Here is a 20,466-nt window from a genome sequence, read left to right on the forward strand (position 1 = left end):
GTAATTAGCCTCAAGTGCTTGGACCTCAGTGCAACTTAGTTTCAGCCTTTTCCATACAGCTTCCTATTTTATATAATTATTCTTTCTTATTAGGTATTTATTAAATTAAGAGTGACCTGTCAAATTTGAGTTTGGAAGGTAAGGAAGAGTAGTACTCTTCTACACCCTCTTGCTTTTCCCCTTTACATTTGAATTGTAATTGGGTGCCCATCTCACCTTCTTTAAAAGGATGATGGGTATCAATTTAGGTGGCAAGAGCAGGGGCTTATTTGTTCACTCAATTTTAAATAAGTACATATAAGATCTTATGCTTGCCAAGTGAATTTTTTAAAGGTAGAGGCAGGAAAGAGGGGCTAACAATAAATACATTGTGAATCAAATCAGGAGTCCCATTTCTGCAACAGTTCAGCTAACCATTTCTTTCTCTTTCCACTCCCTCCATCACCTAACTGAAGGGGAAAAGGCCCTTCTTTCACTAGGTCCACTGTTCCAGAGCTCCCTCCCCCCATTACTATTTTAAAGGTTTAAAGACTGGTGACTTTCCATTATTCCCGTTCCTTTCTCATACTCCATAGCTCCTATTACTGGGTCACTGCACTCTGTACTTCTCTTTGAGTCATTTGGAATGATATAATTTAGGCTGTCAGGGCTTCTCCAGCCTCTTTAGAGAAATGAAGCCCAGAGTTTTGGTGGACCCATTTCTCAGGTGACATCCTCCCCGGTTTCAGATTAAGAAACCTATGAGACAGTTAAATTAGTCCTCCCTCAATGGGAGCCTGCTCATACCACATGCTTACCACATCATACCACATCATCCTTTTTTTTGCCTCTGGCAAAAATCCCTTTTTCTCTGCCCTAGTTAAGGCTCTCTGGACTTCCTTAAGAGGAGGTAGAATACTGTAGAAAGAGTATTACCACAGCTTAGGCCCTCATCAATCTAGATTTGGACCTCAATATTCTGTTGAAAAGAAGCATGAATAACCCATATTCACATCAGCAAAAATCACATCTAACATTCCAAAAAATGGCCTTCAGGATACCTTGAACCAGTCAGGTTGAGGGTACCATTTCCATGTGAATGGATCCTTCTGGCAATAACGATTTGTTCCAATGATCAGCAAATACTGAGGAATCTTATTAGGAAAAATCTTCCCAATAATTATATAATAACTAGTAAGCTTCCTTCTCTCTGGATGTTGGTGATCAGCTGTTCTTTTCCCAAGGTATGAGTCTCTGTGTCCAGAGTGGGGCTGGGAGCATTGGATACACCAGAGAGACTGTGACATCCACGTCCCTATTAGATCTCCGGTTATCTGGCTTTCCAGAGTTTGCAGATGAATCTGCTAGGAAGATTTAGTAGTAAATACAACAGCCATGTTGAAGTTAATACTACAGAGTGGTGAATGAGATACTTCTAGCTATCCTAGAAACTTATGATCAGCTTCCTGGCTTCTCTAGTGACGCTAAGGAGAGAGTTTATAACATTTTTTTGTTTATTATGACAGATGCTGAATTTCTAGACCAATAGTCCATTAAAGTTCCTCTGGCCCAACTCCAGAAGATGAATCTGAGGGACCTAAGATGACCCGGCCTGCGGGTCTCGAACTAGGGTCGGCTGAAGTCACACATCAGTCTGTAAGCCGGAGGCTGGGGAAGGCGTTTGCCTGGGAATGGGCTGAAAAGAAAGAAAGAATGGAAACTACTCTGTGTAGTGACAGAATAGCTCGTTTATTGAGACAAAGCAAAGGGTTTTTATATGTTGTGGAGCGAATGCCATGTAGCAAAGTAAATTTCCATAGAACAAAAGATATAACATTTGTTGACCATATATCAGAAAGTCAAGGCAATATGTGACGGTTTGTGGTTGGAACATTCGTCATGTTTTTGACAGTTAACGCCTGGGTCAGAAAAACCTTGGGGCAGGGAGCTCTCACACATCCAGGACATTCCTTTGGGGCCAAGACTCTTGTCTAATCTTAAAATGGTTTGTAGATGTCTGGGTGAAGGGCTCTGGCATGTCCCCCTTTTTTCATTTGTAAGGTGACAGGCCTGTCTTAGGCTGTGTGACCTGCCTCCGGTTGTGGGGAGTGAGCGTTCGATCTATATCAATAGCATGCCACCAAATGCTGTCTTAGGTCATCGGGGTCAACCACACCAACTCAGGGATACGTTATACCAGATTCTGTCTTAAGTGGGTGGGAAACAGACCTCTCGAGGTTGCCCGTCATGGCAATTGCGTGGTCTTACTGCCATGGTTCTGAAAATAATAAGTCAAACCTCAAATCATCCACCACCCGGGGTCACACTAATCCCGTCATGGGCTCAGTCACAGCTTACATAAGAAATGGGGTAGGACATGATTGAGACCAAGTCTTGGAAAGACACCAGGGAAAAATGGGGGGAGGTGTCAGTAATAGATATTTTATCTAATAGTGAGGCTTCAATACTGCTATCAAGATTTTACATGCACAGTTCATTAGTTGCTTTTCAATGTCTGTCTCAGTTTGTTCTCTGCATTCAGTTGGGAAGTCCACACCCTCGGAGTCCACCAGTCCTTTAATTCTGGTATGTTGAGTCCACTCTCTTTCCTGTGTAGCACTGCTGTATCTGATGTCAAGAGGATCTGGAACAGTCCTTTCCATCTCAGGGTCAGCTTGTCCTCCTTCCATGTCTGAACCAGGACCCCATCTCCAAGCTAGAACTCATGCACTGTTGAAATCCTAAGGGAGGAGTCTGAGCAATAAGCCTGTTTAGTTGCAAAGTTTTCAGATGTTACAGTAAAGACATAACATATTTCCTTAAAAACAAATCCTTGGTTTCAAATATTGGATACAAGGAAGAATTTTGAATCCCTTTTGGATAAGGGTGACCATACAATAATTCATAAGGTGACAATTCCACATCTCTTCAGGGGTTTTGTTTTAATTCTTAATAAGGCAAGGGGAAGGCACTTGGTCCAGGGCAATTGTGTCTCTAATGCCAATTCAGTCAGTTGTTGTTTAATTTCCTTATCCACCCTTTCCACTTTACATGATGAGGGAGGATGCTATAGCTTGGGCCACAGATTGGAGGATCTTAGCTGTGAAACAGGTGCTTTGGCCTAAATCTGCCTGCTCCACCATCTCCTCTGTACTTACAGATTCCTCTTCTCCAGGCTGCTTTGCTTCCTCATCTGCAAAGCAGTTTCTCCTTATCTCAAATGAATTTCCTCTTTGGTGCCCCTGCACATGAATCACTGCAGCATTCTTAGGTAACATAAGATTAGTCAAAATTTCAGTGACCAATGCCCTGTGTGCCAATCCCTTTCCTTTACTGTTTACCATTCCTTTGGGGCCAAGACTCTTGTCTAATCTTAAAATGGTTTGTAGATGTCTGGGTGAAGGGCTCTGGCATGTCCCCCTTTTTTCATTTGTAAGGTGACAGGCCTGTCTTAGGCTATGTGACCTGCCTCCAGTTGTGGGGAGTGAGCGTTCGATCTATATCAATAGCATGCCACCAAATGCTGTCTTAGGTCATCGGGGTCAACCACACCAACTCAGGGATACGTTATACCAGATTCTGTCTTAAGTGGGTGGGAAACAGACCTCTCGAGGTTGCCCGTCATGGCAATTGCGTGGTCTTACTGCCATGGTTCTGAAAATAATAAGTCAAACCTCAAATCATCCACCACCCGGGGTCACACTAATCCCGTCATGGGCTCAGTCACAGCTTACATAAGAAATGGGGTAGGACATGATTGAGACCAAGTCTTGGAAAGACACCAGGGAAAAATGGGGGGAGGTGTCAGTAATAGATATTTTATCTAATAGTGAGGCTTCAATACTGCTATCAAGATTTTACATGCACAGTTCATTAGTTGCTTTTCAATGTCTGTCTCAGTTTGTTCTCTGCATTCAGTTGGGAAGTCCACACCCTCGGAGTCCACCAGTCCTTTAATTCTGGTATGTTGAGTCCACTCTCTTTCCTGTGTAGCACTGCTGTATCTGATGTCAAGAGGATCTGGAACAGTCCTTTCCATCTCAGGGTCAGCTTGTCCTCCTTCCATGTCTGAACCAGGACCCCATCTCCAAGCTAGAACTCATGCACTGTTGAAATCCTAAGGGAGGAGTCTGAGCAATAAGCCTGTTTAGTTGCAAAGTTTTCAGATGTTACAGTAAAGACATAACATATTTCCTTAAAAACAAATCCTTGGTTTCAAATATTGGATACAAGGAAGAATTTTGAATCCCTTTTGGATAAGGGTGACCATACAATAATTCATAAGGTGACAATTCCACATCTCTTCAGGGGTTTTGTTTTAATTCTTAATAAGGCAAGGGGAAGGCACTTGGTCCAGGGCAATTGTGTCTCTAATGCCAATTCAGTCAGTTGTTGTTTAATTTCCTTATCCACCCTTTCCACTTTACATGATGAGGGAGGATGCTATAGCTTGGGCCACAGATTGGAGGATCTTAGCTGTGAAACAGGTGCTTTGGCCTAAATCTGCCTGCTCCACCATCTCCTCTGTACTTACAGATTCCTCTTCTCCAGGCTGCTTTGCTTCCTCATCTGCAAAGCAGTTTCTCCTTATCTCAAATGAATTTCCTCTTTGGTGCCCCTGCACATGAATCACTGCAGCATTCTTAGGTAACATAAGATTAGTCAAAATTTCAGTGACCAATGCCCTGTGTGCCAATCCCTTTCCTTTACTGTTTACCATTCCCCTTTCTTCCCATATTTCCCAAATATATGAACAATTCCCCAAGCATATTTTGAATCAGTCCTTCAAGCAATTTTAGGGCTTGATTTATTGCATATAATTCACAAATTTTGAGCTGACCATTCTTTTGGCAAGAATCCAGCTTGAACCAGAGTCAAATTTTCCCATTAACAATAGCATAACCATTTTTCCTTTTCCCATTAACTATTTGTGAAGAACCATCTATGAACTATTCAGTGCCTTTCAACAAAGGGACTTCCTACAAATCTTCCCTAACCTTAGTTTGGTAATCAATCACATTTGGACAATCATGTTCAAGGTACACATGTTTCCCAGGGGAAGCAGATAAGAACATGGCTGTATTAAAGTTATGATCTGGTGAGAGTGCCAAATCATCTCTTTCCAATAGTATTGTTTCATATTTTAAAATCCTTGAATCAATTAGCCACCTCCTGGCCTCTTTGATTCAGAATTGATTGAACCTGGTGCAGGACATTCACTATTAAACTATTCCCAAAGGTTAATTTCTGACTTTTCTTGTACCAAAAGTACTGTGGCTGATAACACTCCTAAAGCCACATTGTTTACTGTATTTATATTTTACCTCATGTTTCACAAATTGAAATTTGTTTTAAGAAATTCTCAATCCCTGTGCTCCTAAATAATTTAACAAACTGATAGTGACTTGGACAAGGTCACTTTTTTTTTTTTTTTTTTTTTTTTTTGGTCACAAAAAGATCATCTACAGTTTGTAAGACTTTTAACAATAAGAAATTTATCCCAGAATGTTCACACAATTCTCATATACCCAAGTAGATGTTTTATAAGTTGAACATTGTACCAATTATTTTGTTTTTAAAATACCCAATACACAGAAAAATCCCAAATTACATATTGCCATAACAAAAACATTTTCAAAAGGACAAAGGCAAGAACTATTATACTTGTAGTCCCTGTAAATAATTGGAATCAATACAATTAATTAAAACTTCTATTTTCACATAAAGGAATCTGAAAAATTCTTAAAAACATCAATTAAACATTTTTTTTTTATAAATAACCCTTTCAGACTATATATCACATTTCTGATCATATTCTTTGAACACAAAAACCATTATGTATTTTAGAAACAAATGTTCACTCAATTAACATCTTGTAAGAGTGGCTTGACCCTTTATCAGTTTGCTTTCTTCAACCAAAAACAGCTGCAGCTTCCTACTGCTGTTCTCCCCCTGCAAAAAACACATCCTGTCTTAGAGTCATCTCTCCGTGACTCCCCTTTCCAACTAGTTCCTTCTTTTCCCCACTGATTTCTTCTTGAAATCTTTTTGCTCCCACTAATCAATCCTTCTTAAATCACCTTCATTTTCCTGTCCCATCTCTCTGTCTTTCTCTTCCCAATGCCTACTTGCTCAAACTTTCTCTGACATACTTTAAACACTTCCAAACCAATAACTCTTCTGACTAGATGCTTCATTTTTCTCTCTTCCCAATGCCTACTTGCTCAAACTTTCTCTGACATACTTTAAACACTTCCAAACCAATAACTCTTCTGACTAAATGCTTCATTTAAACTATTAATTAATTTTGCAAATCAATCTCTCTTGTCCCTTTTCTTTAATCACCCCCCCCTTTTTTTTTTTTTAAACTTTAAACTTTAAGATTCATAACCCATAATGATAACAAATTACCCAATGTTTCAGAAGCAAACCAAATAGTTTTTTTTTTTTTCTGCCTGAGTGCTTCAAGGCCACTAGTAGAAGCTTCTCAGGCGGTATGGTATTAAGCAGATAAGATTGTAATGCTGTTACTCCCCTTTAGCAGGCTTTGAAAATCTGCTTTTCAGAGAAAACTTTCCCACCAGTTTAAAATAGTCAAGTTTTTTCTTTTACTTACAAATTAGCACAACAGGTTAAAAAGTTTAAAATCACAAACAATTTTTATATTAAGTGACATTAAAATAATCAATTCCCAAATTTCTTAATCATTGTTTTTAAAACTTAACAAAGCTCTTAAATCACTAAAGCAAACTAGAGGCTTTTCCTAGGACTCCCGCTGCCAGAGAGAAGTTTGTTTCACCTTGAACATTCTTCCCTCCCGGAATCCAAACAGAGCTTCTCTAAACTTCAAAGCCCATTTTAATGCACTTCTCTGCCTTCACAGGGAATGCCTAGATATTCCATGATTTAAGACCACTCTGAAAGAATTACTATTCTGAATGAATTCCAATTTCCACAATTCAGCCTGTTATTTTTCTAAGCCTGTAACACAGAGGCTGAATTCTTATCTCTTATGAGCTTGCTAACTTTTAACACAGAACAGAAGCAATGCAAAGCAGATAAACATACACAGACAGACACAGAGCTCTATTTTTCTTAACTTTTAAGCCTCTTTCTCTAAAGCTTTCTTTTAAGATCTTTCCTTTTAACCTTAATTCCTCGTTCCCTAAAACTCTCTTTAAGATCTTTAACGAAAATCTGTTCTTTAGAAAGGTGGGAGCCCATGATTTCGACGGATTGGTTCACTTACACTGTATGTGAAGATTCTCTTCGGGGTCCTTAGACGGGGGCCTGGCCAGGCGGTTCATCTCTCCTTCTCTTCGTCAATCCGTCGGGCTGATATGGATCTTCAGGTCCCTGTTCGGGCGCCAATTTGACCCGGCCTGCGGGTCTCGAACTAGGGTCGGCTGAAGTCACACATCAGTCTGTAAGCCGGAGGCTGGGGAAGGCGTTTGCCTGGGAATGGGCTGAAAAGAAAGAAAGAATGGAAACTACTCTGTGTAGTGACAGAATAGCTCGTTTATTGAGACAAAGCAAAGGGTTTTTATATGTTGTGGAGCGAATGCCATGTAGCAAAGTAAATTTCCATAGAACAAAAGATATAACATTTGTTGACCATATATCAGAAAGTCAAGGCAATATGTGACGGTTTGTGGTTGGAACATTCGTCATGTTTTTGACAGTTAACGCCTGGGTCAGAAAAACCTTGGGGCAGGGAGCTCTCACACATCCAGGACATTCCTTTGGGGCCAAGACTCTTGTCTAATCTTAAAATGGTTTGTAGATGTCTGGGTGAAGGGCTCTGGCACTAAGACTTAAGAAGGAAACCTCATTCTGATTCTTATAGTTCTTATATAGTTGTCCTGAGGCTGTAGACTTGTTTCTTTATTTTATTATCGCTCAGGTGTCCAGGTATCACCTTCTAGCTCTTACCAGGTCATCTCCCAATGGTAATAGCTGCATGTCAGCTCTATCCAGTGATGTTTCCATATAATCTATGTTTTCCATATAATTCCATGTAATCATCCCCACCCTGTTTAGGTCCATCAAACTCACCATCCTTCTCATCCTGGACATCTGAGATAAATCTGAGTGCTTACCTCATTCAAGCCTGGGAAAACCTGGTTCAATTGGAGCAGATCTGAGATGATGAGGGCCTGAGCCAAGAGTGGCAGCAGTGAGAATAGGGGTGGAAAAAAAAAGGAATGGATTTGAGAGACGCTTTGGAGGAAAACATAACAGAGTATATTGATGGATTGGATGTGGGGGATGGAGGAGAAGAAGGAGTCAAAGATGGCTCTGTCTATACCACAACTGTTTTTTTAGTTCCTGGTCCAGCAATAATACCTGGAGCTCTGACAATTTCTTTAGTTAGCCCAATGTTAGTTCAGAGATAGAATTTCATTTCTGGGCATGGAAAGAGGGGAAATGAAGCTTAAGGCTCATTACTTATAGTAAGAAGTAAGTCAGTATGAGAAATATCCCATTCATATAAGAAATCAATTTTAATTTTAAATTTACTTTTTTTTTAAACTCACCTTTCCTTCCTTCCCTCTGGATTCTGCACTGTTCACAGACTATAGAGGTTAGAAATGAGCCCAAATCTAAAAGCTTGAACACAATGATAAAGAGCACTGTGTCAGTCTTGGCTATTTTGTGAAGGTTCCACGGACTAGGTTAGGGGAGAAAACATGGATAGAAAATTTACTGAGTACAAGCAACAGCAGTTTAATTGTTTGTTAGTGAGGGCCATTTTCACTAGCCCTGTATATATGAGCCCAGAAAAGATAGGAACTCTTCTCAACATGATTAAGCCTCTAAATAGTATTATCACCATTTCAAGATGAGATAAACCCAGGCCCCTGGCAGGACAATATTAAAAATCCTGGTCTTTAAGTGTCCTTCCTAATAATGCTCAGCTAGCTACACCAAATTGAATGCAGATTTAAACGGGGAAAGCAGAGGTTTCACATCTACCCTGAAACACTTAGAAGTTGTGAGACATTGGATCAGTCACATAATGACTCTTAGCTACCCTTCTTGTAAATGGAGATAAGAGTGTGACTTGTATTTCACAATCAGAAACGAAGCTTCACTTGTAGGCAATCTAGTTTTGGTAGAGTTAGATTTAACTGCTGGAGAAACAAAGGTGTGTTGGACGTTGAGTAGAGCATCTTAGGTCCAATGCTAACCCTGCAAACACCGGGAAGTAAACACACTGTCAGCAACACTCAGCCCAGGACAGTCATAATTGTCAGAATTCATTTCTCTGCTCTGCTAGACTAGTCATTCCTGCAACTTTTATAATCTTTCACTCTTGGAATGAGGAAACTCTTGGATCCCTGAATCTTATTTTATAACATATAGCACTTACTTGAGGGGAAATATCCTCTGGGAAAAGTTTTCTTAGGCTCACTTTCTACTCCTTAAGTAATATTGCAGTTATGAATTGCTTGGTGAAATATGACTTGGCCATTTTGGAATGACCTGGGCTGAAAAAAAAGAGAAAATAAAATTGTAAAAAAGTTTTCATGGGATTTTCCCCACAGTAGAATGGGTAGGAGAGAGGTCTTAGACTTAAGTTCCTTCTGTCATTTGTTCTCTTGTCCTCAGTTTTCACATTTGTAGGATGGGACTTTGGACTGGATTCTGTCTAAGGTTCCTTTCTGCTGGAAATTAATAATCCCACAATATTAAGTATTCATAGCATCTGAGATGATTTTGATTTCAGTTTTCCACGAACCCAGTGAGTCCCTCCAAGGACAGTCTACAAAACTGAAAGGAAAGTGTCCATCTGCAGAATTCCAAGGCAACCTGCTACTGAGTCATATGACAGAAGGAGACTCCATGAGCACTCTCCTCAAGATCCTGTCTTTATATATTTTTGAAAATGCTACAACTGTAGGATTTTGACTAAAGAGAACAGGAATAAGAAGTGGGACAAGATTTGTGATTTCACTGATATAGGAAAGTCCCTAGATGAGACAATATCATTTGTCAATATATGTTGGTGATTTGTCTACACCTAGTCTAATTCTTGAGAATTTCCCAGACCACTGAGAAGTTAAATGATTTTCTCAGAATGTAGAAACCTTCATGAATCTGGGTTTCCTTTCAAAGTTAACTCTCCCTCTACTATCGTGTGCTGCCTCTTATTTTCATCATTCAGTACCCCATATTGCCTATCTCCCATCCAAGTACTAACCAGGTCTGATCTTACTCATCTCCTGAGCTCAGAAATCAGACTTGTTCAGAGTAATATGGACATAGACCTAAGAAGAATTCTTTGTGAAATAACTACTTTTTCCACTTTTGATAGCTTTGTAAATATTTCAAATAAAAATTATCTTTATTTTCCTCAATTGATGTGAATAGTAACCCATCCTTGCTGTCCTATTCTCTTTGAACTTTGTGTCTTCCCATAAATACCCCAGAAGGGATTCACCCAAAATTCTGGGGCACTTCCACATGTTCTCTTGAATTTACAAGTAACATATGGTCAAGCAATTATGTAGCATCCTTACTAAATTTCCAAGTTATCTTTTTTTTTCCTGATCATACACTTCTCTGATGACTTTTTTTGTATAAATGTCCATCCATCCATCCATAGAGGCAATATTGTACAGAGTAGGGGTCAGTAGACTATGACTATTGGGTCAAATTCAGCCCACTATTCTGGGCAAGTTAATAATAGTTTTTACATTTTAAAATAAATGATTCAACTACATTAAAATGTAAAAAAATTATTCTTAGATCTTCCATTTCTACAAAAACAGGGCAATTGGATGTGGACCACTGACGATAGTCTGTGGACCCTGGTATAAGAGAGAGAGCACTATCCTCAGAGGCAGAAGTTTTTATTAGCTATGTAATCCTGGGTAAATTACTTAATTGTAATGCCCTCTGACCCACAGTCACAAAAGGTTACTAAAAGAAAAGTAGTGTTAGAAACTAGACTTTTGTTTCAGGAAGAAACGTGAGGTTTTTGCAGAAGAATTGAACAGTTTCCCAAAGATGATCCATCCCCTCTTCATTTTCTACTTACATGAACTTCTATGTAACACAGTGAATAGAGCACCGGGCCTATGTCAGAAAGATGCAAGTTCAAATCTGAAAAAGTCGCTTAACCATTGCTTTCCTCAGTTACCTCATCTGTAAAATGGGGATCACAATAGCAATTTCTCCCAGTGTTATTGTAAGGATCAAGGAGGTTATATTTGTAAAAGCAATTAGCATAATGCCTTGTACATAGTAGAAACTTATTCCCTTACTTTCCTTGTTTTACATATAGAAAATTACTCTTTTCATTGCTATTATATACAGTTATGCATTAAGTACCCTCAGTTTATGAGAGTGACTTGACTGAGGTCACAAAGCTAGCAAATGTCTGAGGCTTGGATTTGAAATCAGATCTTCCTGATTTTATGCCTAGGACTCTATATACTATTTAGCACAAGGGAGGTGAGATACAAGATGATGGAAGAATCCATTCATCAATCAATAAACACCAAGTATGGCACATCCCATATTCCTGAGTCCAAATCTGGCCTCAGACACTTACTAGCTGTGTGACCCTGGGCAAGTCACTTAATCCTGTGTGTGTTGGTTCCTCATTTGTAAAATGAGCTGGAAAAAGAAATGGCAAACCAGTCCCATATTTGCCAAGAAAAACCCAAATGGGGTCATCTTTCTAAGAACTAGTAAATAAGGAGGCAATTAATTCCATTCTTGAGGGATGGTAAATATGGAAAGTCATGAAGAAGAGTGTCCTTAAGGAGAAATCGTAAGAAAGGCCATTTTAGCTGGACTATTGGGAGAGGGATGTAAAATATCTCAAATGGCTAGAAGGTCTGTTGGGACCAAGCTATGAAAGATTCTAATTGCTAAGTAGAGTATTTTATACTTGATCCTTCCAGTAATAGGGAGCCACTGGAATTTATTGAATAGGGGAAATGATATGGTCAAGCCTGTACTTTAGGAAAATCCTTTTGGCAGCTGGGTGGAGGATTAACTCTTATCACTTATTAATGCAGCTCCACAGGTTTCAAATTAAGAAGCTGGAAATACTGGGGATATGAGTCATTCCAATGTAAAACTTCTATGTTCTAGAATCTCATAGCTTGAAAGACCTTCTCTCCCCCTCCAGTTCAACACCTTACCTGAAGAAGTATTCCCACTACATTATTGATTTTGCTTGAAGACCTCAAGAGGTAGCCCATTTCAATCTGGATTAGTCTAATTGTTAACAAGTTTTTCTTTGCGTAAGGTCTAAATATGAATATATTCAATTTGTATCCATTGTTCCTAATTTTGTTCTCAGAAGCTCAAATAGAACAAATCTAATTTCTTATCCCTATGTCAAACCTTTAGACACTTAAAGATAGCTATACAGCCCTTGACAAATGCTTTCTTTTTCAGGCTAGGCAAAACCCACTCTATCATTAAACCTTTATTAAGCACCTACTATGTGCCAAGCTAATGCTAAATGTTGAAGATATAAAATAATAATAATTTTTGAAATGCAAAAAGTCAGTCCTTGTTATCAAGGAACTAACAATCTAATGGGGTTGGAGCCCTACATGGCGATAGGTAAACAAACTATATATAGGATAAACAAAGAATACTTAACAGACTGAAGGCATTAGAATTAGGACAGGTTGTTCAACTCTGCTTCTCATTCATGAGCCGTCCTGGTTGCCTTCCAAAAATGTGCCAAAACTGAAACTGAAGAAAGTATTCTAATGACCAGAGTTTAGTAGTAAATCATCTCCCTATTCTTGTACACTCTCTGAACGCAGAGGGAGATCTCATTGACTCTTTTAGTCACCATTTTGCTCTATTGACTCATCTTGAATTCCTATCCATTAAAACATTCAAATCTTTTTCAGACCAACTGTGCCTTTGCCCAGTTTGTCTTTTGTATATGGTCTGATTTGAACTCAGGACCTCCCAAGCTCCAGGATCAGTGCTCCATTCACTGGGCCACCTAGCTTCTCCCATATTACTTTTCTATGAGAGTAGATTTATTTTCCACTATTCTGCTAACAATTTCTTTTTTTTTTCTCCTATTTGCCTCCAGATGGGCATTTAGGGATTCTATCAATATATTTCAAATCCGAAAGTGTGTTGTGGGTAAATTAGTCTGGGAAAGGCTTTTCTAACCTATCCACCCAGTTGCTGAAAGTTACAGTCTGTTCTAGTCTGGGAGAAAGAAAAAGAAAAACAACCATACACATTTATGAAGACTGAATTACAGTTACTGTGGGGGCTATAACTTTGAATTTCCAGACTTTCTAAATGCTACATCTTGACTATAAACATTACATTAAAGTAGTTTTCAGGATTAATAATTAATCAGCATAGATAACATATGAAAAAGCGTTATTATAATATCCACGAAGCTGGGCATTAAAGAAGCACTTTAATGATGTCATTGTGAATTCTGAGCTTTTGTGCCCTGAGTGCTGAAACAACAAGATTTAACTTGATTAAAAAAAAAAATGTTTCCATTAGGGTTGAGGTTGGGGAAGGAACTCCTCTGTCTGGCTAGATTCTGAGTATGTCAAACCCATGAAATTAAGGCGAAATTTCTTTTGGAAATAGTCCCCCAATTTTTGGGCAGCTTTTCCCTCTTCAAAAGTCTCTTCCCTCTCATGTGGTCAGTTTGGTGATATCCATGTTGCCTCTTCCCTCTCCTCAGAGTAAAAAAAAAACAAAAACAAAAACAAAAACAAAACAGCATTTAATAAGAATTCCCACTAAAATGTTAATGACTTAATTATTACCTTCTTATTGAATTTTTATTTTAAAAAGGAAATTATTAAAACAGATGATGTGATAGAGAGTCCTAGATTAGGAGCCAAGAAATCAAATCCCTACTCGCACTCACTAATGATAGCTTCCGTTCTTAATAACCCTCTGCTTGTCAGGGTTCTAAGAGCTCTCAATCTCCTCAAGGACATAGCTGTCACTGGCATTGAGATGTCATCAATGGGGGTATTCGTGTGTCTTGGAAGGCAGCTGGGTAGTGCAGTGGATAGAATTTTGGCCTGGCCCAAGAAGTCCTGAGTTCAAATCTCACCTTAGACATATACTATATGACCTTGGACAAGTCCTTTACCCTGTCTGTCTCAGAAAATGGAGATCTTCTGATTCACTTCCATTTGATCAATGATGGACAGAAACAGCTACACCCAAAGAAGGAACACTGGGAATTGAATGTAAACTGTTTGCACTACTGGTTCTACACAGGTTACTTTTACCTTCTGAATCCAATTCTTAGTGCAATAAGAAAATTGGATTTACACACATATATTGTATCTAGGATATACTGTATACATTTAATATATATGGGATTGCCTGTCATCTAGGGGAGGGAGTAGAGGGAGGGAGGGGAAAATTTGGAAAAATAAATACAAGGGATAATGTTGTAAAAAAAAATTACTCATGCATATGCGCTGTCAAAAAATTATAATTATAAAATTAATTTAAAAAAAAAAGAAAGAAAATGGAAATCCTAATTCAGTGGATTGTTGAGAGGATCAAATGAAATAATATTTATAAAGCACTTAGCACAGTGCCTGGTATGTAGTAGGTACTTAATATTTTTTCCTCTTTCTTTCTTTCTCCCTTCCCTTTAGACCTATAGCAGCACGAAGAATTGCCCACTATATAAACCTTTCCCCTGAGATACATAAACAGGTGAGCACAAAAACAGACCCACAGTAAGAGCCACTTAGGTAATGAGACTTCCCAGAGCTGCTCTGTTCTCCCCCAAAGAGTTATCCTGCCTCTTCCTCCTGTCTATGAAGTCAGTAACAAGTACAAGGGCTAATTTAGGAATAACGGCCCCACACTACCTGTGCTTATATAAGGCAGCTCCAGGCAGCCTCAGAGGAAGAAAGAACTTGGTCCCCTTGTCAGTTATAAGGAACAGCTATCGCCCTTCTAAGCCCAGAGATCAATTGCCTTGTCTTGTTAGTTATGGCAACCTGACTTCATGTATTAGTTCTTCTAGGTGAAACATTTTGACTAGCCTTGGGCTACTTTGGTGACAGCCAAGTTTGGGTCCCTGACAGGTCCACTGCTTCCCTGGAGGGCATGGATCATTTCTAAATTCATTCTGAGAGGGCAGTTTGTCCTGAGCTTTTTCTACTCTACTGGGTTTAAAGCCGGAAGTAGTCTGCAGTCCAACATCCTAATGTACATTTTTAGATCTCGAATCTTATATCCTCAAACCTTGACTGCTACCTCTTGAATGTTTCTCAATTCAGTAACCACCCTCTATTTCCATTCTTTTCTTTTCCCTCCATATAGCCAAGCCAGTAAGCTTTGTAAGGGAAAAAAAATTCCCCAAATTCTACAAAGAATATGAGAGAATCAGGGTACTAACAAAATTATCTGACTAGTGCATAAACATATGGCTCTTGGGCTTTGTAAATATTTTCTTAGTCTGGCTACTTACCCCAGATTTTCTCACAAGTCCAAGGCTAAGGCCTCATGCTCTCATCCCAGACTTTAGAGTTGGGGAAAGTTTATGTTTTTGACATTATGGCGCAATCCCTAAAAGATGGTTCTTCTTCCTAAGATCATGTGCAGTAGCCATGATTTCATGCACATAGCTTCTACTGCCTCAAGTTTAGACCAACAGTAGATTTAATTTAAATCTTATCTCCAGCAATTTGGAACTGTGCCCAAAGGGCCATAAAGCTGTACATACCCTTTGATTCAGCAGTGTTTCTATTGGGTCTGTATCCCAAAGAGAGAATAAAAAAGGGAAAAGGACCCACATGTGCAAAATGTTTGTTGCCGCCTTTTTTTGTAGTGGCAAGGAACTGGAAACTGTGTTGGAGAATGGCTGAATAAGTTATGGCATATGAAAGTAATGGAATATTATTGTTCTATAAGAAATGATCAGCAGGCTGATTTCAGAAAAACCTCGAAGTGAGCAGAACCAAGAGAACATAGTAAGGGGAAGGTTTCTGGGAATATAGTGAAATTGGTAAATTTCAAGCTCTCCCAATTTTCCCTACAAATAGAACAAATTTGCCTTTCAGGCTGAACATAGACTCATGAAAAATCAAGAAGACTTGGAGCAGAACAGGAGTCCTCCTGATATCTTCTGAGAAGACGTGAGAAGTATATAGGAGATAGGAATCTGTTGCATTTTAAAAAAACAAACATTTGCCGTAATGGAACAAAACATAGCCTTTAAGGCTCCCTTCAGAGAAGATTCTACTAAGGATTCTTATTACTTTATACTTGCAACTTTTTTAGGAAGTTTGTGTTTAACTCCCCCTCATCCAAGAAGCATTACCCAAAAGAGCTTGCCCCCTCTATCAAGTCAACCTGAGTTCTCACCTTGTAATTGTCCAGAAAACCTGAATTCTCACCTTGTCACTGTCCAGACAACCTGAGTTCTCACTTAGTAATCCTAACAATAATTATATCAAAAATATGACAAAATAGTGCAAGTGTAATTATCCCTATGTTTATATGTTAAAAGATTTATAATTTCATTGATATAGATATTCAATTCATTGATGCACTCTACCTTCCTCAACCTATGATGTTCTTCTCTATGAATTCCTATAAATGCTCCATAGAAGACCATCCAATATCTTGAGCACTTTCTATGATTCCTTTGTAGTATTTGGGTTGAATAGTATCATCAAAAATACTACACAATCTCTCAGATGCAATCTAGTCCAATCTCTTTTTCTAAATTATTCTGACCTTGGTTCATTTTCTTTCTACTGTACTTGTCCATGATGTATAGATGGATAAAATCAATGGATTGCCTGATGGACTATCTAAACCAAAGTTTAGACAATACGGGGTTTTTCATCCACTTGGTTTTTTTTTTTGTTTTGTTTTGTTTTTTGTTTTTTAGTGTGGATTATTAGGCTAGTCTCATTTTTATTGCTGTAAATTTCCCTGAGGAAGTCTTAATCAAGCTCAGGGGTTTGGCATATTGAGTACATCATTATTCTGCAAGCTTTCTTAGGTTCCTACTATGTGCCAGGCACTGTATTAAGTACTGAGGATACAAAGAAAAGCAAAAACATTCCCTACTCTAGTAAATCATTTATAAATAAGGCATTTGGAAAACATTTTTTTAAAGCAATGGTCTCTTTCTTCTGTTTGGACTTTACGTAGAACATCTTCCAGGACAGTGATTAACAATTTAAGTGACATTTTGTTTCTCTTTTTTCCTTGTTTCATGTCAATGCTAAAGAAGTGGAACAAAGTTCTCTCAAAGTTATCTTAAATAACTTCAACATATGTATGGGAAACACCTTCTCTGAAGGGAGCCTTAAAGACTATGTTTTGTTCCATTACAGCAAATGTTTGTTTTTTTTAAATGCAACAGATTCCTATCCCCAATATACTTCTCACTCAATCACATAACTATAAAGGTGTGATCTGTTGCAGAAAATCATATGCAAAAGTCTGTTTATTCCTTTCTCATCTTTTCATTAAGGTTATCCACAATTTCTGCACAAATCATTCTCATAAACAATTATAGAAATATGAACACAAATATGCTTCTTCATAGTTCAAGTCTTCTTGGTCACTTTTTAACACTGTGGATAGAATACTAGAGCTGGAATTAGGAATATCTGGGTTCAAATCTGACCTTAGATATTTACCACCTATGTAAGCCTGGGCAAGTCACTTTTACCTGTTTGCCTCAGTTTCTTCATTTATAAAATGAGTTTGAGAAGGAAATGGCAAATCACTTCATTTTCTCTACCAAGAAAACCCCAAATGGGGTCACAAAAAGTTGGACACAATTGAAATCTAGCAACCTCCTTGTTGTTCCTCACATTCAACACTCCAACATATAATCCTCGGTATCCCAATACCATGACTAACTGTCCTCCATGCTTGAAATGCTCTCCCTTCTCATCTCTACCCTCTGGGACTTCCCTGGATTCCTTCAAGCCTCAGCTAATTTCAACTTCTAAAATAAATGTTTTCCAATCTCCCTCAATACTAATGCTTTCTCTCTAAGAAATTTTTTCTGCACTCTTTTTACTCTGGCTATAGTTTGGTTGTTGTTGTTGTTGTTGTTGTTGTTGTTCTCCTCCTCCTCCTCCTCCTCCTCCTCCTCCTCCTCCCCCCCCCTCTCCTCCTCCTCCTCCTCCTCCTCCTCCTCCTCCTCCTCCTCCTCCTCCTCCTCCTCCTCCTCCTCCTCCTCCTCCTCCTCCTCCTCCTCCTCCTCCTCCTCCTCCTCCTCCTCCTCCTCCTCCTCCTCCTCCTCCTCCTCCTCCTCCTCCTTCTTCTTCTTCTTCTTCTTCTTCTTCTTCTTCTTCTTCTTCTTCTTCTTCTTCTTCGCATAATGTCTCCTCCATTAGAATGTGAGCTCTTTAAGGAGCTATTTTTGCTCTTCTTTTGACCACCAGAGCAAGTGATTGTTGACTTATCTTGTACTCATATCAGCTTCATTTTGAGTTTCATTGCTCTCACATAATGCATTCAATATTGAGATGGTAATAATTCCATTATTATCACTGATGAAAACAGATTGCTATAAAGTACCAACAGATCTAGTACATATTCTAGATGAGAAAACAGATATAGAATCAAATCTTGAGTTCCTGGTCTTGAGTCTTGAGCTCCTGGTACCCCATGTAACTAACTATGTGGCTTCAGGTAATAACAACAATAGCACATCTACATAGTGCCATAAGGATTACAAATTAGAGTTCACTTAACCTCTCTAGGACTTCATGTCTTTATCTGTTAAAAAAGAGAGGGAGGGGGGTTGACTAGACAGCCTTCTAGCTTTAAGTCTTACAAATCTCTAGTGATGGAATTATTTTTAGTTGGCATTTTAGGGACCCTTCCTTTGTCCTTCAAATCACACCATATTTGAAATTGATTACTCTGCACTGACTGGCTTGTATATAGTCATTCATGTCATGGATGAGAAAATAAATAGGGGCGTTTGATATACAGCAATTTGCAGTGTATTTAACGTGCAGATAACTAAGAGGGTGTAATTTTAATGACTCACAAATATTAGTTTAACATAGGAATCAGTCCATAAAAATCTTCTTTTATTGTGGAATAATGGAGGCATTTCCAAATGTCTAAGCTGGAGAGTAAAATATTATGAGCATCAACTGAAATTTTAACGCAGAATTATAAAAAAGTCTTTTGTTCCTGAGGCCTTTCTTCTCAGCTAGAACAGGACCTAACTGTTTAACTTGTGGTTAAGGATTATTTGTGCGGGGCACCTCCGTAGGTAAAATGTAGTGAATTTGGCTTATTGCCCATGGAACACTGGGCAGGAGCTCTGGTTACAAATTGCAGCTGTATAAAATAACAGGAAACGTGGGGCTTTGAAAGATTCCACTGGAAAGATTAATTATTTGGAAAAGTTATGCAGCAGCTTCATGTGTTTTTGGAGAAAAGGTGGCCTGCGCCATTTTTAATAATGGGAAAGAAAACTGTGCTATGAGGCAGGAGTTGAGAAAAGAGGGATTTCTGGTTCAGTGGTTTGGGTATTTGGGGTTTTTCTTTTTCCAAGTGTGCATTTTTAGTTTTTAATTATCTTTATTTTTCTGGGTTAGAAATAAAAGATATAAACATGGAGAGATCCATGTTTGTTACAGCTTATAGCTTAAAAAAAGAAAAGACCTGGAGTTATTAATTCAGAAAAAAAAGAGTCTTTCCTCTTTCCACTCCATATCCCCCTTCCCTAAGGTTTTAAACTCTTTTCAATAACCTCTGTTAAGATATTCAATACCTGTAGAAAGGCTTCCAATATAGTGTCTGGCATAGGGTAGATACTTAATAAGTGTTGATTAATCAATAGATCCTCTTTAGGATAGGACTAATGGGAGGGAGTAATGGGAAGATGTGGCTAAAATTCCACAAAATGAGAAGATATGAATGAGTTGTAATCTATGCTATTTGGGCTAGAATCCACATTCAGATTACAGAGCCAAACATGTTAATAGAGTAATACATATTCCTCTAAAACATCTGTGGATGTTCATTCTCTCACATATAAGAGACTCTCAAATCAATTCAAGATTTTGGAGTTGATCAAATTAATTTGTATCATAGACGTATAGGGTTAGAAATAAACTAAGTAAACTTTGGGTCATCCATCTTTGTTTTATAGAGGAGACTGTTTAGACCCAGAGAGGCCATATCATTAAGCTTACATAACTCCTTAAAGTGACAGCCAGAATTAGAATCCAGTTTTTCTGATCATTGATGGACTTAATAACCTTTTCACTACTCCATACATATCCTGGATCTGGCTGTTTAATTACATCCAGCTGTTTAATTTATAGAACTGGACTTAACTGAAGTTTTCAGGTACATCCAGAAAGATAAAGCAACTTTGAGACTGTGTGATACTGATAAGCTCTCAAAGTGAACTAGAGACAGACAGAAAAATCTAGATAAGCAGACAATCAGATAGATAGTAGCACTATTACTTAAAAAACGCAGCATGTTTTCTCCACA

The 20,466-nt window shown here is 38.5% G+C and overlaps 1 long non-coding RNA gene across 1 annotated transcript; it reads right to left on the reverse strand.

The window, feature by feature from the left end:
• Nucleotides 1-1,707: 1,707 nt before the first annotated feature.
• LOC141554774 (uncharacterized) lies at nucleotides 1,708-7,780 on the reverse strand. Its single transcript, XR_012485943.1, has 2 exons — nucleotides 7,229-7,780; nucleotides 1,708-4,096 (listed from the first exon to the last, which is right to left on the reverse strand). It is a non-coding gene; the product is annotated as an uncharacterized LOC141554774 (long non-coding RNA).
• Nucleotides 7,781-20,466: the final 12,686 nt, after the last annotated feature.

Source organism: Sminthopsis crassicaudata, chromosome 2, assembly GCF_048593235.1.
Source record: "Sminthopsis crassicaudata isolate SCR6 chromosome 2, ASM4859323v1, whole genome shotgun sequence".
NCBI lineage: Eukaryota > Metazoa > Chordata > Mammalia > Dasyuromorphia > Dasyuridae > Sminthopsis > Sminthopsis crassicaudata.